Source organism: Leuresthes tenuis, unplaced genomic scaffold (assembly GCF_036924035.1).
Source record: "Leuresthes tenuis unplaced genomic scaffold, fLeuTen1.0.hap1 SCAF_7, whole genome shotgun sequence".
NCBI classification, from domain to species: Eukaryota; Metazoa; Chordata; class Actinopteri; order Atheriniformes; family Atherinopsidae; genus Leuresthes; species Leuresthes tenuis.
The window spans coordinates 33537991-33560311 of record NW_027325361.1 but is presented as its reverse complement, the minus strand read 5'-3'; the positions used below and the strand labels follow the sequence as shown (position 1 = coordinate 33560311).

The window sequence follows — 22321 nt, the reverse complement described above, 5'->3', positions numbered from 1 at the left end:
ATGTTACAAAAACACAAAAAACGTGGAACATTAAGATGATTTTATGCTACATTTATGTTTATGCATTTAGCAGAAGCTTTTATCCAAAACGGCTTACAATGACAATACAACATTACAGCTAACATCAAAGTTAACAATAGAAGGAAACCACTAGTCAGGCTCCGTCAGAGGTGACAGCGTAGAGACAGAGTGCAGGCATAGAGGGAAGTACAAGGTAAGTGCTAGGATAGGAGATGCTCTCTGAAGAGCTGGGTCTTCAAGAGTTGTTTGAAGACAGACAGGGACGCTCCTGTTCTGGTAGCGCTTGGTAGAAAAGAGTCTGGATTGTCTTAGGCGTGGTGTAGGATCTGCTAGACGGCAATCCTTTGACAACTGGAGTGACCGATTTGTGACGTAAGCCTTTGCAAGAGCATTCAAGTAGATGGGAGCCGTTCCATTAAGCACTTTGGAGCCAATATCAGTGACTTGAATTTGATGCGGGCGGCTAAGGGTAGCCAGTGGAGTTCAATGAAGAGAGGGGTGATGTGTGTTCTTTTCGGCTGATCAAAGACCAGACGCGCCACCGCGTTCTGGACCATCTGCAGAGGTTTCACAGCACAGGCTGGGAGACCAGTTAGAAGGGTGCTGTAGTAGTCAAAACCCTGCAGTAGTGGCGGGGAAGACAAGCAGTTCAGTTTTAGAGTTTTAGTTGGAGGTGATGGGTTTTTATCCATGTCGATATGTCAGAGAGACACAGGGCTCCTACAGGTTTCTTCAAGTCTTTTTTTAATTTATTTTATTTTCTACTTTATTTTTAACATTGGTTGCATCAGCTAGCTACTTATTCCATGCTGGGAATATGGGGAGTAGAGAGAATCCTGAACAATTGAATCCACACCAACGATGAAAATTAAACTTTCATCGTTGGTGTGGACCCAAAAGCTGCGCGCAGATCCACTCTAGATCTGTAGCTGGGGAGGCTGTAGCGCTAGCAGCTAGCTGGTTTACGTTAGCTGTTTCAGGCACATTAAGAGCTAGCTGGCTAACGTTAGCGGGTTGAAATACTCCGGCGATGGAAGGAGTTTGATACTTCCCTTTGGTTGACTTGATGTGCTTGGACGACTTGGAGTGAGACTCTAAAGCCTTCACGCCCATGGTACCAAGCTGAATGTTCTTTTTGCATACAGTGCAAAAAGCCTGGCATACATTGTTGTCCACCGGTTTTAACCAGTGACAAAATGCTTGCATTTCTCGCCAAGCGTCGTTAAATTTATATTTCCCCATAAAACATGAAATGGGTAAACTAACATTAAAAACAAACTTCTTGTGTTTCGCTTCTGCTTGGCTTGTTGCTTGTGGTCTGTTTCTGTGTGGTGGCCCGTGCTGTCGCAAAATGACGTGTTCAGACCCGGAGCAGCTGCATTCTCAATTATTGGTTCCACCACTCTTTATTTAGGCTACGTTAATTTAATCAAAATAATAGTGGTTGACAAACGAAACTTTTGAGGAGAATGCGATACGGAGAAGTTACATATAGTTTTAAGTTTTAAGATCCATGTTTAAAAATTCAAGACATTTTCAAGTCTTTTTAAGGTATTATTTCCAAATTCATAAATTCAATGCTTTTAAGACTTTTTAAGACCCCGTGGGAACCCTGAGACAGTCTGAGATTCGTGCCGAGACCGTGTGGTCGTCAGGTGGGAATGACAGATAGAGCTGGGTATCGTCAGCATAACATTGGTATGAGAAGCCATGTGATCGGATGATCTGTCCCAGTGAGTTGGTGTATATGACAAAGAGAAGAGGTCCCAGTACTGAACCTTGGGGGACCCCTGTGGTGAGGTGGTGCGCTGCAGAAGTGTGAACAAGCCAAGATACTTTGAAAGGCCGTTCAGTGAGGTATGTTTCAAACCAGGAGTGTGCTCTCCTTGTGATGCCCATACTAGAGAGTATGGACAAAAGGATGCCGTGGTTGACAGTGTCAAATGAAGCTGAGGACTTAGCTGTCGTTCTGGCTTCTGTCAGCCAACAGAGCCGTTTCAGTGGAGTGTCCACCTTTAAACCCAGATTGGTTTGGGTCAAGGTGGAAAACCAAACTATACTTTTTAGTGCCAAAGAAAACAGAAATAGTAAATGGGCTGTACTTGTAAAGCACTTTTCTAGTCTAGCTCTTACACTACAAGCCGCATTTACCCATTTATTCACACACTCATACAGCACATAATAGTCTATATAGTGTTTTTGCAGGCAACACGGTGCTTTGTTTAACATTCACACACACACACACTCATACACAGATGAACGCATCCGCAGCGGTTCAGTGCCTTGCTCAAGGAGACATGAGGCCCGTGGAAGCGGAGTGGAACCACCGACCTTCTGATTGGTAGGCTAGTCCTCCTGAGCAACAGCTGCACCGTAAACACATGATCTATCTGTCCCATTTACACCAAACATAAAACCTCCAAAGAAACCTTCAAATACAAGAATGCATAATGAATATGACTGAATTATGCTCTATGTGCTTAATGAAATGTCAGACCCAGTATGTCAGCTGACTAAATACTGATTTCATAAAATGATGAGAAAAATAACGTCACTTCATGGAAGTCATTATTTCATGATTACTTACTTACAGTGTTTCTGTGAGACAGTTTGCTTGCTGGGAAACACTGATGGCTTGTATGGTAAAGCTTCCACTTTTGATCATATTAGCAGAGGTGCAGAACCAGCCATGGGCCTCCCCACCTGTAGCTGCAGACTTCCATTTGTGTACAAGACATTATTTAGAATTACAAACACTGTGTGACGATACACTCAGCTCACGAGACGAGACACGATATTGGGTTCACGAGAACGAGACGAGATGAAATTTTAAGAAAACTACCATGACAAAATATATGACTGGACCAACAGACTTATTTAACCGAGCTGCACATGCATTTTCAAATGTTTCATTATAACTCTTTACATGCATGATGTAAGCATGAGCTTTTAATAAACTTCTTCTTCCACAAATAGAAACTAAATCACCACAGTGTACGACGTCATTTTCATACAATGCTTGCCTATTGTTCGTGTCTCATCAGTCGCTCTACTGCCATTTATCATTTCTGCCGGGTACCCAACATCTGCCAGACAAACGACTTGAAAGTGGCGGGGGCATCTTCAATGGTAATACCGGTATTTTCCAACGACATTCTGGCTGCTTCCCCTCCTTCTCCAGGTTCTGGCAGGCTAGACATAGCAAATGCGCATTACTGCCCCCACAGGTCACAAATGGACATTTGGATAGCTCACAAATCCTGCGAGACAGATTTTTAACGCAACGAGAAATATCGCCGAGTTCAATCTTGCAAGATCTCGTGGAACGAGATCTCGTCACAGCCCTAGTAGTCATGTCTTTACAACCCCTGACCGACCACCACCTCTCCCAATGCTTTACTCTTTTTTCCCTTAAGAACATCTGTTTTATATAATACTGAAGATGGCTTTAGGCTGTGCATTATCATCACTGCTCTGGACATGGATGCCATGATGAGTATGATCTACACACGGCTGGAGAACCCAGTGAAGTTTGATGAGTCTCATGACATTAACACTTTGGATACTGAGATTGTTCCAGTTTGTCCATGGGGCAGAGGAGACAGCCCTGCTTTGCACCTATGAACCTTTGATCGAAGTGATTAACCAATGCTACTTTATTTGCATTCCCTTTGAAGAATGGAAAAAAAGGAGGTGCTCTGGGAACTATGTGGTGCCTGTTTGATGGCTGCATCTGTCCCATGTATTTGAAACAAGAACATCACAAAATAATCAGAATAATGATTTTAGATAAATCAAGCAGAACCAGTATAGGTTGAAAAATTAATGGCAGTTATGGTTATAATTAATTTGTCAATTAATCAACATTTTAATTCAATAAAGAGAAAATAATCATTAGATTAACTAACTAATTAATAGATTAACCTATTTAAAAAGTGATCATGAGCTGCAGGTGTGAGGCAGAGACATCGTCACTGGCCCAAACACTTAGTCAATCAATCTGGCCTACATGCTTTTTTTTCTGCACCACTGCTCATGTCAGATCCTGCATTACATTTCTTCTCACAGGAGACTGTACTCCACATGAAGCAAAGTGCTCCCTATATTTAGAGAGAGTTTATGGACCACACGGCCTCTACTTAAAAATAATGCCACATCATAAACATGGCTGATAGGCCCAAGTCCATGTTAACGCCACAAATCTATGAAGAGATCAGTCTTCTTTTAATATTGTCTGATCCAAAGCCATACAAGACAAGCCTAACCAAGCACAGATCCTTCAGATTACAGATAAAACACATCAACTTTTGAAGCAGCACCAGGCTCAAGAAGCGTGCTGACAATACCAGACAGTATATCACAGCTGGGCAAGGATCCCGTGGCATTTAGCTCGAGTTAAACACACCTCAGCGCTCTTCTTACAAGCTGCACAAGCAACAAATGATCAGAGAGAGAAATCCTGGTTAGTGAAACACTAAATCATGTTGCAGAAAGCTGAGAAGGGATGGGGGGCATTTTGGGCCTTGGCAGCACAAATCAATCCATAATTGGGATAGGAGTGTTCATGTTATGCAAATAAATCAACTAATAAATAATCTGATAACAAATAAAAATCTCTAATATATCAATCATGAAAAAGAGAAGCATTTTCCTTTTTTATGAGGCAGCAAAAGTCATTCTCAATAGAAAACTCCTGCTAACAACAAGAAGAGGTGAAATAATTATCAGTAAGGAAAATAAACAGAGACAGAGAGAAGGAAACTGAACCATCATGCTTGTGTCTTCTTTGCCAGTAAATAAGGAATGGATTTACCCGGCTATGCCCCATCACGTCAGAGCTAATCATCCGGCGCAAGTGTTATACTGACATATGAAGCAGTCTGTTGTTGTTACATAGACAGCTCTTGAGCTTTATTAATTATAATCTTGTATCACCACAGAACTTAGCAGCAAGCATAAATGGCTGTCACTCGCCATTTGTATTTTATTTATTTGTGGGTTGATGTATGTGTCAGAGGATCAGGGGTGGGATTGTTAAAAAATGATGGAAAATATTTTTTACTTTAAATACAGATCCCTAGAAACGTTTTATGCTTGTAGTACCAATAACCAACAAAGGAAGTTTAGTCCATGGAAGATGTTTCTTAGACATGTACCTCCTCCAGCAGAACAATGCAATCCAACACACCACAAGAAAACACTCCAAACTAGCTCAAAGAACACAAAAGAGACCAAAGCACTTACTAGATCCAACCTTTCCAAATTCCAATCCACTGAAGCAGACCAAGCCCTGCGCGTGGTCATCTTATCCTACGGCCAACACAGTCTGCCAGAAGCCAGAAGGACACCCAAAGACTAGAGGTGTCCATAACAAAATGGTCCAAAGTGCAAAGATGGTGGTTTAGAACACTTTGTTCTGAAACCACACAGTACATTTAAAATGTGCTCATATAACAGTAAATTATGTTTATGATAAAGTAGATAAATATTTGAAAAAACGTTGACAAGATATTCTAAAATTAACAGGAAGTTTTTGTAAATTTTACGAACTCTAGTAATGAATAAGACCATTAGAGGATTTTAGCACATAGTGATACCACTTATATCAGGGTGATTCCCTAACCCAGTGCCCAAAGTTAACAAACTACATACCGTATTTTTCGGACTATAAGCTGCGACTTTTCCCCCATTTTTTGACCCTGCGGCTTATATAACAGTGCGGCTTATCTATGGATTTTTACAGCTAACGGCCACTAGGGGAATACCTAAATCTATGGATTTTACCATCCACCATGTTGACGTCACATTTGCTTCAACACACAAGTAGCCGCGCGCACGGGAACGCGGAGGTCCTCCGGAAGCAGACTTCTACTGGAGTGGTACGAGACAGAACGACAGCGAGATAGACGGCCATTGTGAGCAAGACAGTTTGTGAGACACCCTCATTATGGAAAACAAACGTAGAAATGCATATGATGCAGCTTTTAAGTTAAAGGCAGTCAATTTAGCAGTAAACGAAGGAAATAGAACCGCTGCACGTAACCTTGGAATCAACGAGTCAATGGTGAGACGTTGGAGACGCCAGCAGGAAGAATTGTCTCAATGCAAAAAGTCAAAAAAAGCTTTCAGAGGTCACAAAAGCAAATGGCCCGAACTTGAAGACGTTCGCGAAGATTGGGTGAACACACAAAGAACAGACGGCCGAGGTGTTTCCACCGTGCAGATCCGACTGAAGGCCAAAGCAGTCACCACCGAAATGAAAATTGAACATTTTAGAGGTGGACCATCCTGGTGTTTCCGATTTATGAAGCGAAAGGGACTGTCCATCAGGGCGCGGACGACTGTGTACCAGCAACTCCCTCCCGACTACCAGGAAAAAATAACAAACTTTGGCGAATTCACACAAAGAAAGAGAGGAATACTCCATCGGACCGGACCAGATCATAAATATGGATGGAGTGCCATTAACATTTGACCTGCCTCTCACTAGGACTGTTAACAAGAAAGGTGAATCGTCCGTCACGTTGAGAACCACTGGACACGAGCGAACAAATTTCACTTGTGTTCTTGGCTGCACAGCATCTGGAGTGAAGCTTCCGCCAATGGTGATTTTTAAGAGGACTACAATGCCAAAAGAAAAGATCCCAAACGGCATCTCCTTTAAAGTCAACAAGAAAGGGTGGATGATGGAAAGCGTAATGAAGGAGTGGCTGAATGAGTGCTACGTCAAACGCCCTGGAGGATACTTTCGGCAAAAAAAAGCTTTGCTAGTTTTGGACAGTATGAGGGCGCATATAACAGATTCGGTTAAAGCAGCCATCAAGAGCACAAACTCTGTTCCAGCTTTGATTCCTGGGGGCACAACGAAGCATCTGCAGCCACTCGACATCAGTGTCAATTGTGCGTTCAAAGTGGCACTACGCGTTCAGTGGGAGGCGTGGATGACGAAGGGTGATAAATCGTTCACCAAAACAGGTCGCATGAGAAAAGCCACCTTCGCACAAGTTTGCGAGTGGATCCTGATGGCGTGGAAGAGTGTAAAAAAATCCACAATCACCAACGGGTTCAGAAAGGCTGGACCGCTGCGTGATGGAGAGGAGGACGCCGCCACACCTGAGGCCTTTCAGAGGCTGTTCGATTCCGACAGTGACGAAGAGGAGTTCGTTGGTTTTGAGAGCGACATCGAAAGAGGGGAGAGTGGCTGACGAAGCCCTGAACCTATTTGTTTCCGACACTGAAGATGAGGAATTTTGTGGTTTTAGTACGGAGGAAGAAGACGAAGATGAAGAGGAGGGTTACGGTAATAACTTTTCTGGTAGGCTGATAACCGTTTTTTTTAAGCAGCCATGTTACTGCAATTTTAGGTTTACTGTCGTGTTACAGGCACCTTATTTGTTGATGATGTTGATGAAGAGGAGGATTACGGTAATAACTTTTCTGGTATGCTGATAATCGTATATTTTAAGCAGCCGTGTTACTGCAATTTAGACTTACTGTCGTGTTACAGTGTTACTTTATTTGTTGTTTTAGCTTTATATGTTCTGTAGCTTCTGTAGCTACTATTGCACTAAATGGTTGAAAACGTGTGTTGAAATGTTAATAAATAGAAGCTTCCCCAAACAGTTGCCTCTTTCCCAACAATCCCCTCTGTGCACGAACCATATGGTAATTAAACATAAAAAACCTGCGGCTTATAGTCAGGTGCGGCTTGTATATGTACAAATAATGCAATTTAGCTTCTGCGGCTTATATTCAGGTGCGGCTAATAGTCCGGAAAGTACGGTAGTACGGTAAGCCATGTTTGACTGTTGCTTTTGTTCTGTGGTTACTGAAGACTTAGAGGCTTCTCCTGTTCGAAATGACAGGCTGGAAGTTGTTATTGAGGGCATTTAAACCCTTCTGGGGTCGTACTTCCGGTTGCATAGTCATACGTGTCAATAATCCACCCGACTATACTTCGGGTTGTTTAGCTTCCGAGTAGGGATGCACCGAATTGAAAATGTGTAGCTGAAATCAAATGCTTGGCTGAATACCGAATGTGGTTGTTAAGTTTGTCTTTTTTTTTTTTAAATATTGCATAAATAAAAACACATTTTTAGACATGATTTTCAAAGAAAGTAAATGTATATTTAATATTCTGACATTTGAATATTCCAGTAGTTTTACATTTATATTAGCAAACATAACCTGCATTAGAAGTGCTTTCCCAAAAAATCTTAAGTGCATAAAAGTGGATAAACCCACAAAAAATTAATTATTGTCCTTTTGGCATAAGTCTACCATTGCCATCTTCGTGATTCCATTTGCTTTGGCACTGTCCTTTGCAAACTTTTTCGTCTTTTCAAAGACGTCGCCCTCGGACGGAGTGGGGGTGCCGGGACACGGGGATTTCCTCTTTGCTGCTGCAGCACTCTCTCTCATACTGAGCAAGCTGCTCCGGGTGTTTGGCTTTTAAATGTCTAAATAAAGCAGTAGTATCAAAGGTCTTTGCAGAGGAACCCCCTATATATATATATATATATATGCAACTTATATATATATGTATATATATATATATATATGTCCTTGACACACATGCACAGTAGTGGTAACCGGGGTCAGCCGTGATGTCACAGGAAGTTCAACCAGACGGGCTCTGGTATCATGGCTACCCAGCAACGGAGCTCAAAAGTGTGGGAGCTTTTTAAGAAAACTAACTCTTAGTGCTATGAGCTTCTTAGCGAATTTGGGAAACGGGGCCATTGATAGCTGTAAACGTTAACATTAGCGATGACGATTTGATTAATTAGCCTTCGCACACATAGTTAATGTGTTTTCTGTAATGTTATAACAGCGATGTTTTCTAACGTTATGTTTCAGCTACATGCACACCTATATATATATATATATATATATAAACATTTTTTTTCGGTTACCAAAGATTTATTCGTTGCATCCCTACTTCCGAGCCACAATGTGAGAAGTTGTTGTCACACAAATCAAGAAACCGACTGAATTCTCAACCAGTTCCAGATCAGCTTAATTTTCCTATTCTATTTATTTCAAATCAAAAATTTGCAATCGAAAAAAGAAACGGATCACCTCCAAGAAATCAGGACGTTTCACTGCATCCTCAGAATAACAACAGTACAGCTTAAAACTGGACTCATCTAAATGTACGTGCCGATACACCACACAGGCCACCCCACTGGAGTTTTGCAGATGCAATTAAACCTCAAGAGCAACCACCAAATATCCCACCTGTTTAACTTATTCCTGGTCTTCACTTCTCATTTAAATAAGGAGGCAAAAACTGATAAGTGATGAGATAGTGTTCATGCATGAGTTGGTGAGGGTGAATGAGAGAATTTAGAGAACTAAAGCAAAGCTGAGAAGTTCACACTGTGGAACAATAAATACCATTTTACTAAAAGAATTAACTATGTAAAACAACCAGAATCAAGTTGTCCAAGACTACTATATACTAAAGACTTGAAGTACTAACAGTTAGTGTATTTTACAAGCTACTGAAGCTGGTAAAGAACAGTTGGACAGTTCTGTCTGTTGTTAAGAAAAGGTGGTTTTGGCAGCAACAAACATCCCTCACAGTGGTCTCACTGCCAGGAATAATATTTTACAACAACTACAGTTGGTCTGAATGCAACATAAATGTGAAAATAGTCTCACCTCACTTGCAGAGTCCTTTACAAAACAAATTTTAGATGCTCACCTAACTAGGGCTACCACAAACAATTATTTTAATAGTCGACCGATCATCGATTACATTTTTTGATTTTGACGTATATTGCATATTGAATATAAAACATACAGTTTATCACACCAGGATGCAGCTGCTCTTAGATAACCATCATTAACTTTCAGCTTGGAGTGTTTAAGGTATATGCCAACTAAAAAAAGACAATTATTATCATATTTCATTAACCCTTTCATGAAATATGCAGCTTGCTGCAACAAACAATTATTTAACTGTGTAGCAAACACACAAAAATAAATACTTAAGGTTTTTGGATTGTTTTTAGGTTTTTCTTTCCTTCATTTGTCTCTGGCATCAAACATAGCTGCATTTAAATCAAATGAGGGAGGCACCTGAAACTAAGGAATTATTCACAACAAGTTTTGGTCTCACTGACTCAAACATAACACCAACATGTTCAGTGTGGACTCAGTCAGGACATTTGCTTGCTGAGGTGTGCATGTAGCTAGCTTTGTAACAAAGCGTCCATTGAAGATGAACGTACTTTTTTAGCACTGAAACATAACGTTAGAAAACATTAGCGTTCCTATTCAAACACATCACTGTTATAACATTACAGAAAACACATTAACTATGTGTGCTAAGGCTAATTAATCAAATCGTCATCGCTAATGTTAACGTTTACAGCTATCAATGGCCCCGTTTCCCAAATTCGCTAAGAAGCTCATAGCACTAAGAGTTAGTTTTCTTAAAAAGCTCCCACACTTTTGAGCTCCGTTGCCGGGTAGCCATGATACCAGAGCCCGTCTGGTTGAACTTCCTGTGACATCACGGCTGACCCCGGTTACCACTACTGTGCATGTGTGTCAAGGACAGAAAGCCAGACACAGCAGTGGAAAAAAATAAAAACTAATAGACTACTAAATTAGTCATCCACGATTTTAATAGTCGACATAATCGTGACTAGTCGACTAATCGTGGCAGTCTTCAAAAAGACGGCCAAAAATTTGAGAAATGCTTGTTTCTAAAATACATTTCAATCCTGCAATGACACGGTGAGTCCACACCAGGGTCATGTCTCAGATCAAATTCTTTGATATCAGCATTGCTTTTGATCAAATAAATCACACAAACTCTGAAATTGGACTATCTTGGGGTCTAAGGTGGAAGCTGCAGAGTACACATAATCAACCAGAGAAGGAGAGCAGCAGTCATGCAAACGTCAAAGCTTTGCTGGAGAATAGGGGAGGAGCCCATTCTTCAGAATGTTCAACTTGATCCCTCAGGTTACCACACACACACACACACACACACACACACACTACACCAACTAAACTCACGTGACTACAAAGGAGTATTTAGAAAATGCGTTTCTGCACACAAGCATTTTATGGCAGGAGATTCTCTGCTGCTGATATGTCCTCACAGCTGGAAATAATACAGAACAACTCTGGTTGAGGCCCAGAGGACGCAGAACTGACACTTTGGGAAACTGGGTTTTGTTTATACCACATCGAGAATGGCAGATGAGGTTTCCTGAACACTGTTTTTGAGTTGGTATCGATTGTACATGTATTTGGACATATCTGAAATATCAACAAGGAGTAGAAGTTCAGTAGAAAATAGCATGAGGCCGTAACTCTCATCAGCCCACACACTGTTTGACATATATGGTGCAGAGGCTGTACTCTCACATGGGCCAACTCACCAGCTAACTCCAGCCTTCTCATCAACAGGTCATTGATGCAATTGGATTTACATTTCAAAAATGGATCTAACTCCAGACTCACTTTATCAATTTACATATCATTTTGAAAAATCTACATAACGCTGTTCAAACTACTTTGATCATACATAACAAGATTAAAATGAAGCATACTAGGGATGGAGTGATTTTCGATCGTATCGCCTGTCAGTGATCGAAGGTGAATTGTGATTTTTTTTTTTCAAATGGTGATCTTTAAGGCGATCTTGAATTAATTTAATGCCATAAGATGTTAAAGAAAAAAATCCCTAGAACCTGCACTTTACTGTGTATTTCAAAATGTTTCTCATGGAGCAACATGTCTGCATACAGAGTCCTTTGATCTGTGCAACTGAGGAATGGATATCAAACTCTTAACTGACCCTTCGCAAAGCCCCTCCCACAAACGGCTTCTGTCCAATCCTGCGTTATGTGTGCATACGGGACTTGCAAGTCGACAGTCGATATCCAAGAAGTTTGGAGGGTGGTGTAGAATTCTTTGCCTTCCCCAGCCCAAGATGCAACAACAAAGGTGCCGGGTGTGGATAAAGCAGTGTGGAAGACCACACGAACAGCTGAATCCCTCCAAAATCAATAAGAGCGCCTATGTTTGTTCTAAGGTTAAGTGCTAGCTAACGTTAGCTAACCATAGCTTTGTGTTATAACGTTAACAAAGACGTCTCTGTTAATCCTTGAACCACTGTGTAATATTTAAGCAAAATAAATACTAACAGATAGAGACAAGTTCTAACACTGATATCTTTTAGCATTTGTGAAGGGACGCCCTGCCTCCTCTGTAGCAGCTATCTACAATATATATGTCGAGTTACCCTGCTGTACAAGAACATTGTTGTTCTTGTATGTGCTGTTTTTTTATTCGAAGTGTCAACACGTGATGCCTGGTGCTTACATTGAGAGTACTTTCCCCTCTATTTTTAGTTCCTCTTCGTTTTAACTTCGTCAACATTTAATCTGGTGAACGTATCTTTCAAATGCATATTGGAGACCTTTTTGTCTGCTTCTCTGTGACACCTTTGAAGAATTTTGACAGGAAATATCTTATATTTCCTGAGGAATATGACTTAATGGTACCGGTAAAAACTCCATGTTTCTCGCTTTAGGAGGGAAAGCTTGACTGGCATAGCAACAGTAACCAAGCGGGCGGGGCTTAGCGAAGGGTCAATTGCACCCTGTTGCATCTTTTTTTCCTTCTCACTTATTTTGGAGGTGCGCGCCGCGGACGCAGGCTCTCTTTTTCTCTCTTTGTCTCCTCTGTTCTTAATCTTCTTGGTTGCTTACCAAACACTTTTCGTCACAAGTGGTGTGTTTTTATCATCTTTCTCAAGCCAGGCAAGGTTTTTTTTTCCTTTTCTTTTAGCTGACGTAACTGCGCCCGGCCGATCGGCAATCGACAGTGGCCACGACCGAATGATCTAAAGACAGGGCCAATTTCACATCCCTAAAGCACACTGTTGTCTCATTAGGCTCATAAAGTTCTTCTTCTTCATCAGCTTTTCACAGAAGGATCTACATCAAAGTAAAACTTCAATCAGAGAGGGTGATAGGAACAGATATGCCATACACAATCTGCATTTCTGATTGGATATTCATATTTAGATTTATTATTACCATGTTCTAAAAGTATATCAATCTATCTTCATTCTGCCGATAAAAAGGGAGCGTCGACCTCCCCATCTGCGTTTCCCTCGTCCTCTCATGTGGTCTGTTTAATGCAGCTGAGGCGGCTGTAAATATTTAGATATCACCCAAGTAGGTTCTGAAAGCTGATTCCCAAATAAAAACAATATCACTGAGTACAGAAGCCATTCAGATTCATAGCACGTTTTGTGCATTAAAAGGTTATGTCAGAAGTTTCTATTACGAATACTGTTACATAAATACAATTTCTCAGCTTGGTCTCGCAACTCCTTTTCATTTCTCATAATATAGTAATCAGATAAATATAATAATGGCATGAGCCAGTAAAAAACTTTAAAGCAAAAATGTCAAATTGCTGTTGACAACGGCTCTAAAATTAGTTATTTTGCAATGTCGATACTTGAAAATAAAAAACTAAGATAATAATACCAATAAAAAAAATTGACCCACTGACCAACAATATTCTATTTGTTGTTTAAAACTATATTTAATCAACATATAGAATATTTGAAACACTAGTAAACATGTATGCTATGCTGAAATAAGAAGATTAGAATGACAGTTTCCAGATAAAGTTCCTAAAGGGAAAACATACAAACACTTTATCATAACCTCAGAAGATAAATAATTAATTATGTTCACCTCTTAAAATAAAAGTTATATATAACTGTATATATATATATATATATATATATATATATATATATTTACACACTTATGAGCATAAACGTGATGGTCAACAGGGCTTTTCTTGGAGCATATTCACTTTCTGCACATTTCTATTTCAGTCTAAGGGATTATTAATATTGATCCTGTTGTTGATGCAAAGAGAGTGAAAGCAGTTACTCTATACACACACACACACACTGCTGTCAGTTGCAGATAGGACAGTAGCCGCATTCACATGCGCCCCTGTTGCACCTTGAGTCATGTGTGAAAGTGCAGAGGCAGACAGGAGGGGTCAAAGTCAATCTGCTGCTGATACATCACTGAGCTGGCAAGGGTGTAGTTTGACTTTTATTAATGCTAAATTAAAATAAATTAGAAACCTCAATCACAAAACCAAGGTGCACACAAACCAAATATTGTGACCCCCTTTCAGCGGCCTAAGCAGATGAGGACTAAAAAGAAGAAACCCTCCACTTCTTTCTCTAATGTCTGCTGTCCTGCTTGCTACCATAAGGCCAAAAGGATCCATAATAAATCAATTCTGTCATCTGACAACTTCAACAACGCTGTACATGGCGACCTACTGGAAGAATCACATGTAAGAGAAAGTGTATCATTCTGACAAAAATCACCTACGAACAGAAAAAACATTGAATCTCTTTTAAAAGCAACATTAACAAGTACACCAGCTAAAACAAGGTGACTGACTCTTTTTGGTCCTGCGAGGAGCAACATGCTTAGCCTCGGTACACACTACAGTTATTGCTCGCAGGGCAATACGGCAGACTACTAGAAAATGAAGGGATGGCAATCAACTATCAGTATCAACTATATATTTTGACTAGACCGTGGGAGTCGGCCCTGTAGCTTAGCAATGGGAGTGAGTTGCCACGTAGACTGGTGAAATGGAACCATCACGTCTCGTTATATCTGCACATTTTCTCTTGTTAGTTTGGGAATATCGCCTTGAAACACGTTTAATAAAAGTGTGTTTTTACAACTTATCACAGTGATGTGTGCATGTTTTCAGGCTCAGTGCAGCTCTCATTCAGCAAGACAGACAGGAGGTAGAACCAATGAATACCTGCAACTATACCTGTGTCATATTACCCAGGGCTAAATGCTCACTGTACATTTTCTCTTTCAAGACTAAATCTAGATGACAGTTGGCAGAAGTGGATTTTAATCCTGTGGGTAAAAAGCAGAAGGGAAACGGAATCCACACCAGTGTTTCCAGAATTAACCCTTGTCTACTTAGTGTTATTGTATAGAAGTATATCATTAAATTATGTCTTAACAGTGATCTAACAAAGACTGACCTCACAAATTTCCCATTAATTTAGCTCTAATAATATAAATTATCAGTATCATTCAAATTCACGAACACAACAATGCACTTATTGTGCAGGTATAGTTCACATACTCTAAATTAAAGCAAATATTTACTGTGGTCTGAGCCACCCGACAGGATTTCGGGGTGTTCCATTTTTGTGCGTCTCTTTGGCTCATGTCAGGCCATTACCTAACTAAGGAAGACATTTTCACTCACTGCACTTAGGTCCATTTTGTCTTTCCTCTTTCAATTCATAATACTGACAAAGACTGGTTACATAACTGTACTACTCCAACACGCTTCCTCTGTGATTTATTAAGGCCAAGTAATCAGCGTGTCCTATATAGATAACATGACTCAGCTGCCCACTCTGCAGCTCACCATATTCTTGTTTCTTGCACTCAACATGTGCTCTGCAACAGTGGTGACAAGAAGCCAATCCAGAGACAGCAACAAGCATTTGAACTAAGGTGATGAATATACTAACCGTCCTATTTTATACTCATAATACTACAGCTGATAGTTTTATAATGAGCAATCACCATCACTATGCAAAGTTACTAGTTCCAGAACAAGTAACTCCAAGCGTAGACACCTGCCGACTGCATTTTGTGAGAATGAGGGCGGCGCATTCTCTATAAACACACAATACTTTTATTCACTGAAGCATTGAAAGGAAATCCTGTAGAAAGCCGTCTTCTCTGACTGAAAGAATTACTGCAATGTTGAAAAGATTTTAAATCGGGGAAAAAAATAGAACTGCTATTTTGTGGCCCTGTTGGGCATGATAAAATGTTGCCCATACTTTTTTTAAGCAAAACTCAAGATGGATCAAACACTGAAAACTACACTGATTAACCAACACTTCTCAGAAACTTAAAGACACAGAGAGAAGCTTGACACGATGTTTACGTGGATTTATTTCAAGTGTGCCTCATACATTTTACTGTGGGTTCACACACAGCTGGGTTTGGTCTGAGAGATGGTCGCCATGCCATAGTAGGTGATTAAAAAGCCATAAATTTAAACTTTGACAGTTAGACAGATATAGGTCACAAAACATGGAAACAAGAATCTGAAATATTGGTAAGAATGAAATTGACTGTCTTGTCCTTTGAAAGCCCTAAAAAATGACAAGACACAACCTTTGAAAGTATGTGCTGTCTGTAAATTCACCATCTTATCTGTAGAGGAGAACAAAATAGTTACGACACACAAACATGGTTAGTTTGATAACTGCGGGATTTTGATGCTTTTGAGTATTTTCAGCTGGACAGCTCGTACCGCGGGTCAACTACTTGAAGCAGACGTTTGAAACAGTGCCATATCTTTTGCAAGATACAAGGTAACTGCTTCTGTTACCTCTTTCTATCATTTGCTTGACTTGTCATAGGAGTGCCTTTGTCAAATGCCTGTGTTAATGTTATCTGTGTTGGTCTTAGCTAGCTGCTGCCTCCACCTGCGGTGCTGGTGCCGGTGCCACCGGGCCCCTCGCTGTTTGGCTCTCAGCATACTGTTTGGGATGCTTCTTCTTCAAGTGATTGAACAGGTTCGCCCTGTTGCCACCTGACGTGCGAACCGTTTCTGTGCAAACTTTGCAAATTACATTTGCTTGCGCTTGATCAGTTGTGGAAAATCCAAACCAATTCCAAATAATGGAGGTGGAAATTTTCTTAGCGACCAACTCCTCCATTTGGCTTACAGCCATGGCTCTCCATGCGGCTACACACACAAACAAGGAGGCGGGTAAGAAAGCGCATCACTGCCCGTAATTCGCTGTGATTGGTCGGTCAGGTTGACAAGGTCAGGTGCTTCGGTGCATCAGCATAGAACTGCAATTTATAGAATGTGCCAGAGACGATCCCGCGATCTCTGCAGTTTGACAGATCGTTATAGATCGTCTTCACGTTGTAATCGTTCACGATTTAATATAGTCATATCGCCCACCCCTAATGGGCTTTCGCTGCCTTGCTTGTATTTGGTTTATTTTGCAAAAGCTGCCGATATTGTGGGCAGCAGAGATGAATTTGTGCTAGATCCGGCAGCAACACCAGATCGGGCAGCGGAGGCTGGGGGTATTTTTACAGCCTCAGAGGTGTGATGAACTTGTATGTGCCCAAATAAATTTGTCGTCAGCTTATCCTTCACAGGCACACATTTTTTGCATATTGTGCAAATAGGTTGCGTCAGGTCTTTAGGCTCACCGTTTACATCCGGGAAAAACCTGAACTATGCCCAAATAGCCGATTAAGCATTCCTTTTTGGCACTGAATTGCTGTCGGCCAAGCTGACGTAACTGCACCTGTCCTCTCAGACGATTGGATCACCAATCGGCGATCGACAATGGCCACAATCGAATAATCTGAAGACAGGGCCGATTTCACATCCCTAATACAGCTAATGAAAGAAACCGGGATTTCCCTTCATACACCAAAGAAACTTCCCAAACAGCTGCATCTAAGCCAATGTGGAGCTCCAAGTCTTAAACACATATAAATAATGTGTTTCAGATGCGATGAAAAATACTTGACTCATGAAGCTGTCTTTGAGAGACTGTAAGCAATCACCAGTGTACTGGTGCAAGCAAAGACTGGAGAAAATGTTGCCTCACATCTTGCATCAGAAGTTACACCAAGTCTTTAACGTAGCCATGTCTGCTGACAGTCACACATACTTTGCAACCAACTAGACAAAACTCCGTGGCTCTACAAGTTTGTAATTCTGAGGACAGATATGAATGAAAAAAAGTGTTGTTTCCATTTCCTTCAAAATATAATGGAATCTGGCGTTTGCATATAAGGACATATTTTCCCACATGTGCTCAGCAAGAAGAAGAGCCCTACTCGCCATAATCTCCAGCTAGACCACATAATAAAGTAAAACAAATAAGAAAAACTGCGTGTACAATAGCGCCGTGACTCTCCGATTTACCTGTTAACAATTCAGTGCATCTAAAGATGCATCCTTCATTTCTTTCATAATGACTGTGCCAGGAAATGGTGCTCTTGTCAGATGAGATACATAATCTGCCTTTTTATTTGTTCTTCTTGAGTTATTTTTTCTACTTTTTTCTTCAGGTAAAACTTAATGCGGGAGTGAGTGTAAGAATTGGTGAATGTGGCTTGTATAAAAGCACTTCGCAAGTACAGTCCCTTTAAAATTATATACGTACATACTAGATTAGGGCTGGACAATAAAACAAAAGTGGAAACAAAGAGATTACAACAGCAGTTTCATATTCCACAGCAAAGGATGAGATTTAAATGTACTAGAGCCTTGTGACTCAGACTTTTAACATTTTCTGGTTTTATATTAAGATTTTGTTATCCAATTACAAGGGGGGAAAGCTGTATTGTGCACTGTTCTATGCTGTTGTCTGCTGGGGGAGTTGCACTACAGACAAAAGCTGTATTCGCCTGGACAAACTGGTGAAAAAGAACAGTTCTGCTGTAGGCAGAAGACTCGACCCTCTCAGTGCTGTGGTGGAGCAACGGATGAGGAGGAAACTACATTCTGTTTTGGATAATAATGAACATCCTCTCCACAGCAGGTCAGAGGAGCAGCTGCAGTGAGAGGCTGCAGGACTGAGAGGTTCAGGGGGTCCTCTGTCCCCACAGCCATAAGGCTTTTTAACAGTGACTGCTGACATGTTTTTCTCACATTTATTTATTTCGTCATTGATTATTATTGTTGTTGTTTAGTATGAAATCATTGTAAATATTTTCTATTTTTTGAGCTATTGCACTAATTTGAATTTCCCCCACTGGGGGATGAATAAAGTATTTTTCTATTCTATTCTATTCTTTGCACATTTTACTGTTTATATGGTATCACTTAACTTTGGTTAATAAACTCCATTTCAAACTTGTATGTTGCAGCAGGCTTGTTCGGTGTACTGAGGCATTTCAAACGGTACTATACTGTGCTTGGATGAGACCGGTACACGCAAACCCAAACTGGGGTAACATTTTTGTGCACAAGAAGTCTATTAAAATAAAGGTTTTAAACAGCTCACTTCTCACTGTCGGAGTTTCTGCTCTCCGCCATCTTTGTCGTCCAAAACAGTCAATCGCCAAATGAATGGACTCCAATGGAGGAAATCCCATGCAGTTGTTATTGCAATGAAACGCATGACAGATTAGCCTTTCATGGCATTATCTAGTCAAATGATTGTTTTGTCGTTCGTGAAAAACAATATTGTCCTTGCATTTCACAGTTGAGCCTCATATAAGAAACAAAACTAAAATCAAAAGCCGAAAAAAGTCATGTGATATCTCGCGTGGCCACTTGTTGCCAGAAACCCACGAGTGAGGTCAGGAGCCTTGCAAGACACAGACGTTCTTCACTGTACATCATAAGTCAAGATGGTTCGTTATTTTGTGCTTTTCCCGGGTGTGATAAGAAGATGCGAGCAAACAGGCCAGAAACTCTTCACTGACTGCTATTCCGGTGTTCAGTTATTTGAATAGATAAAGCAATGAAAGGCTAAGCTGTCATGCGTTTCATTGCAATAACACAACAGAAGCACCACTGTGCAAACGGTGTTACAAAACATGTCTGGCCAAGGGTGGAAACACTTCCAACTTGGCAAAATACTTGAAGGACAAGCACCCAGACCTACATAAGGAGTTCAGCGAATGACAGGTAATAACTTATACCCATGAAAATAACCACAATCAGTGCTAAAAGCAAGCAACGCCAGCACCCTTCACTCTCCACAAAAGTAGCTCTGGAAAAAATTAAAGCTGCACTGCAATTAGCTGCCACTTTCTCTGGTTTAAATAGTCCATTTATATTATTTTATTTTATTTACTTTAAAATTGTGTTGTCTGTGCATTAGAAAAGCCTGTCTTTGTGGTATTTCATTTTATTTACTGATGCATAGTTGCAGTTACAAGATTTTCTATTGAAATAAAGTCAATGACATTTTTTGTGTTCTCTTTTTATTTGAAAAAGTATCACAATATCGATATACTTGTTGTTATTGGTATCAATACCAAAATGTTGCTATCGTGACAACACTATGTTGCAGTCATTACGAGTATACATTTGAAACTGGCAGCATTTACAAACTATCATGATCAAAATTGAGATTGATCAATATAGAAAATAATATTGTGATAATATTTTCTCTCCCTGGCACATTCTTTTTCATTTTACCTTGGCTTGGTTAGGTCAGCACTTTAGGCATAGGGGGTTCAATGGGTCCTAAAGCTAAAGGACCAACAACAGCAACAAAATAACTAAGAGCAGCCAACAGTTTAGATTGTGCCACATATTTGAGACTGCCACAGAGTGCCATAAAATGCTACAAAATGTAGACAAGTATTTCCAAGGCATCAATGAAAGGTTAGCAGAGGTCCAGCCATTTATCTGGGACTGGGACATTGAGTCATTGAGTTGAGATTTACATGGCTGGCAAATGATCTTTGTGGGCATGCATGTGCAGCTAAGTTTGTTTTCACCTCTAAAGAACAGCTCCCATGACTTTGAAGTAGCCAACAGCACTGAACTCTGAAAACACTGAAAGTAAGCTTTCAATCAAACCGACACAAAGTCCATCATTAAATATGACTCCAAGCAAATTTAGAAAGTCAGATAATTTAGGTCAAGCCGAAGCATTACTTTTAAACGTAGCAGAAAGTGTGGGCTTGTAGTATACCTCATTGAAATGCTAACTTTACTCAGACTAGTTTCAGTTTTTCATTTACAACTTCTTCCTTTTTTAACAACATAAACTGATTTAAACATGATTTATGAAGTGTCTAAATATAAAGCATATTTAGTCAAAGTACCTGAATGACTTAGTAAGTAAAAAATACTATAAAACAATCATCTGTAAAAGTATCTTAAGCAAAAGTCAAAAAGTCTTAATCGCAACAACAAATTCCCGCTGTCAACTGGAACATCACGAATTTCATGTTACAACTGTTCTCTAAATGGCTGAGGTTAAATAAGATTAAAGTGGTTTGAAATTACAGTCAGTAATAGTTGCAGGAAGGAAGGGCGCGCTCACAAACAAACCACGCACTAGAACTGGCCAAAGAACACGTGCACAAGACGCGCGCGCCTACTCACGCGCTGAGTGTGCCCATCCCCCACCCAAAGATAAAATGGAAAAATAAACGTTAAAAACAGCGCAATAACCCTGCCAAACATTTGATGGGCAGTCATACGTGGTAACTGCACACGAAGGTACAATTTATAACGGCAATAATAAAGCAACACGACGAAAAACACTCACCAGAAGCTCCAAATCACACAAGGGGGGTGCCTTCTCCTCTGTGCTCCTAATATGGAATCTCCTCCTCCACCACCGTTGTTTTCTATCTCTGATTACACCTCGAAAAAGCGTTATTCGGCCTTCAGACCCGGCCAACCGGTGCTTGGAATCCCCAATGATCGCTGTGTTTTGGATATATGGGCTTATATAGTAATAAATCCCTTTAAAATTAGCTGGATGTACAGTTGGGTCTAGAATGTAGCTTTGCTCGCTAGTAGAGAAAAGAGCCAAACGGTTCAGTAGCAGCCAACGGCTTCAGACTGAAACACAGAGCAGTTGACCTGCCAGGCAAAAATGAGGTAGGCCTGAGCTCTGCTCTGCAGGAAACACACTCCAGTCACATAAACATAGAAATGGGTGTCGCAGTATGGAAAATGATGGCGTGTACGGGCTGGAGGTCGGCATAAACTCCGAAAAAGGATTTAGAAATATTTTTGAAAAAATAATAATAATTTGACCGTTTTTAGCACGTTTTTAGACTAAAAAGAAATAGTAATTAATCCACTTTACAATTGTTTATGCCACACATAAGAAAAATGCACTCACCCACACGTGTGTGCATACCACACATGATTTTGTAAAAAAAAGAAAAAAGAAACAGTGAAAGAATAAGTGTATATTAGATATTCAGATGAATTCCAAACACATTCACATATTTTTCTGTTTCTTTTGTCAGGCAGCAAACGCATGAGAAATTGTGACCGAAAAGCAGCGCATACTGTCAACTTGCGGTGGCTTAAAGCATTTCCAGACTGTCACTCTGCTCTAATAAAATTCGGATTTTACAACCACAGCATAATTTCATAAAATAGCCATAAAGACAATGTGTGTGCTGTGAATTTTGAGGACGATCTCCCACACAGGAAGTTAGAAGTGGTAGAATGTCTTGAACGTTTCACACAGTCATATTGTCATATT

At 40.4% G+C, this 22321-nt stretch overlaps 1 protein-coding gene across 2 annotated transcripts in view; it reads right to left on the bottom strand.

The window, feature by feature from the left end:
* Window positions 1-21677, bottom strand: part of tbl1xr1a (TBL1X/Y related 1a) — a 59227-nt gene extending 37550 nt beyond the window's left edge. For both annotated transcript variants that reach the window (XM_072390211.1, XM_072390210.1), the window contains exon 1: window positions 21365-21677. The gene's annotated coding sequence lies outside the window, so the exon portion shown is untranslated. The remainder of the gene's footprint in view (window positions 1-21364) is intronic.
* Window positions 21678-22321: the final 644 nt, after the last annotated feature.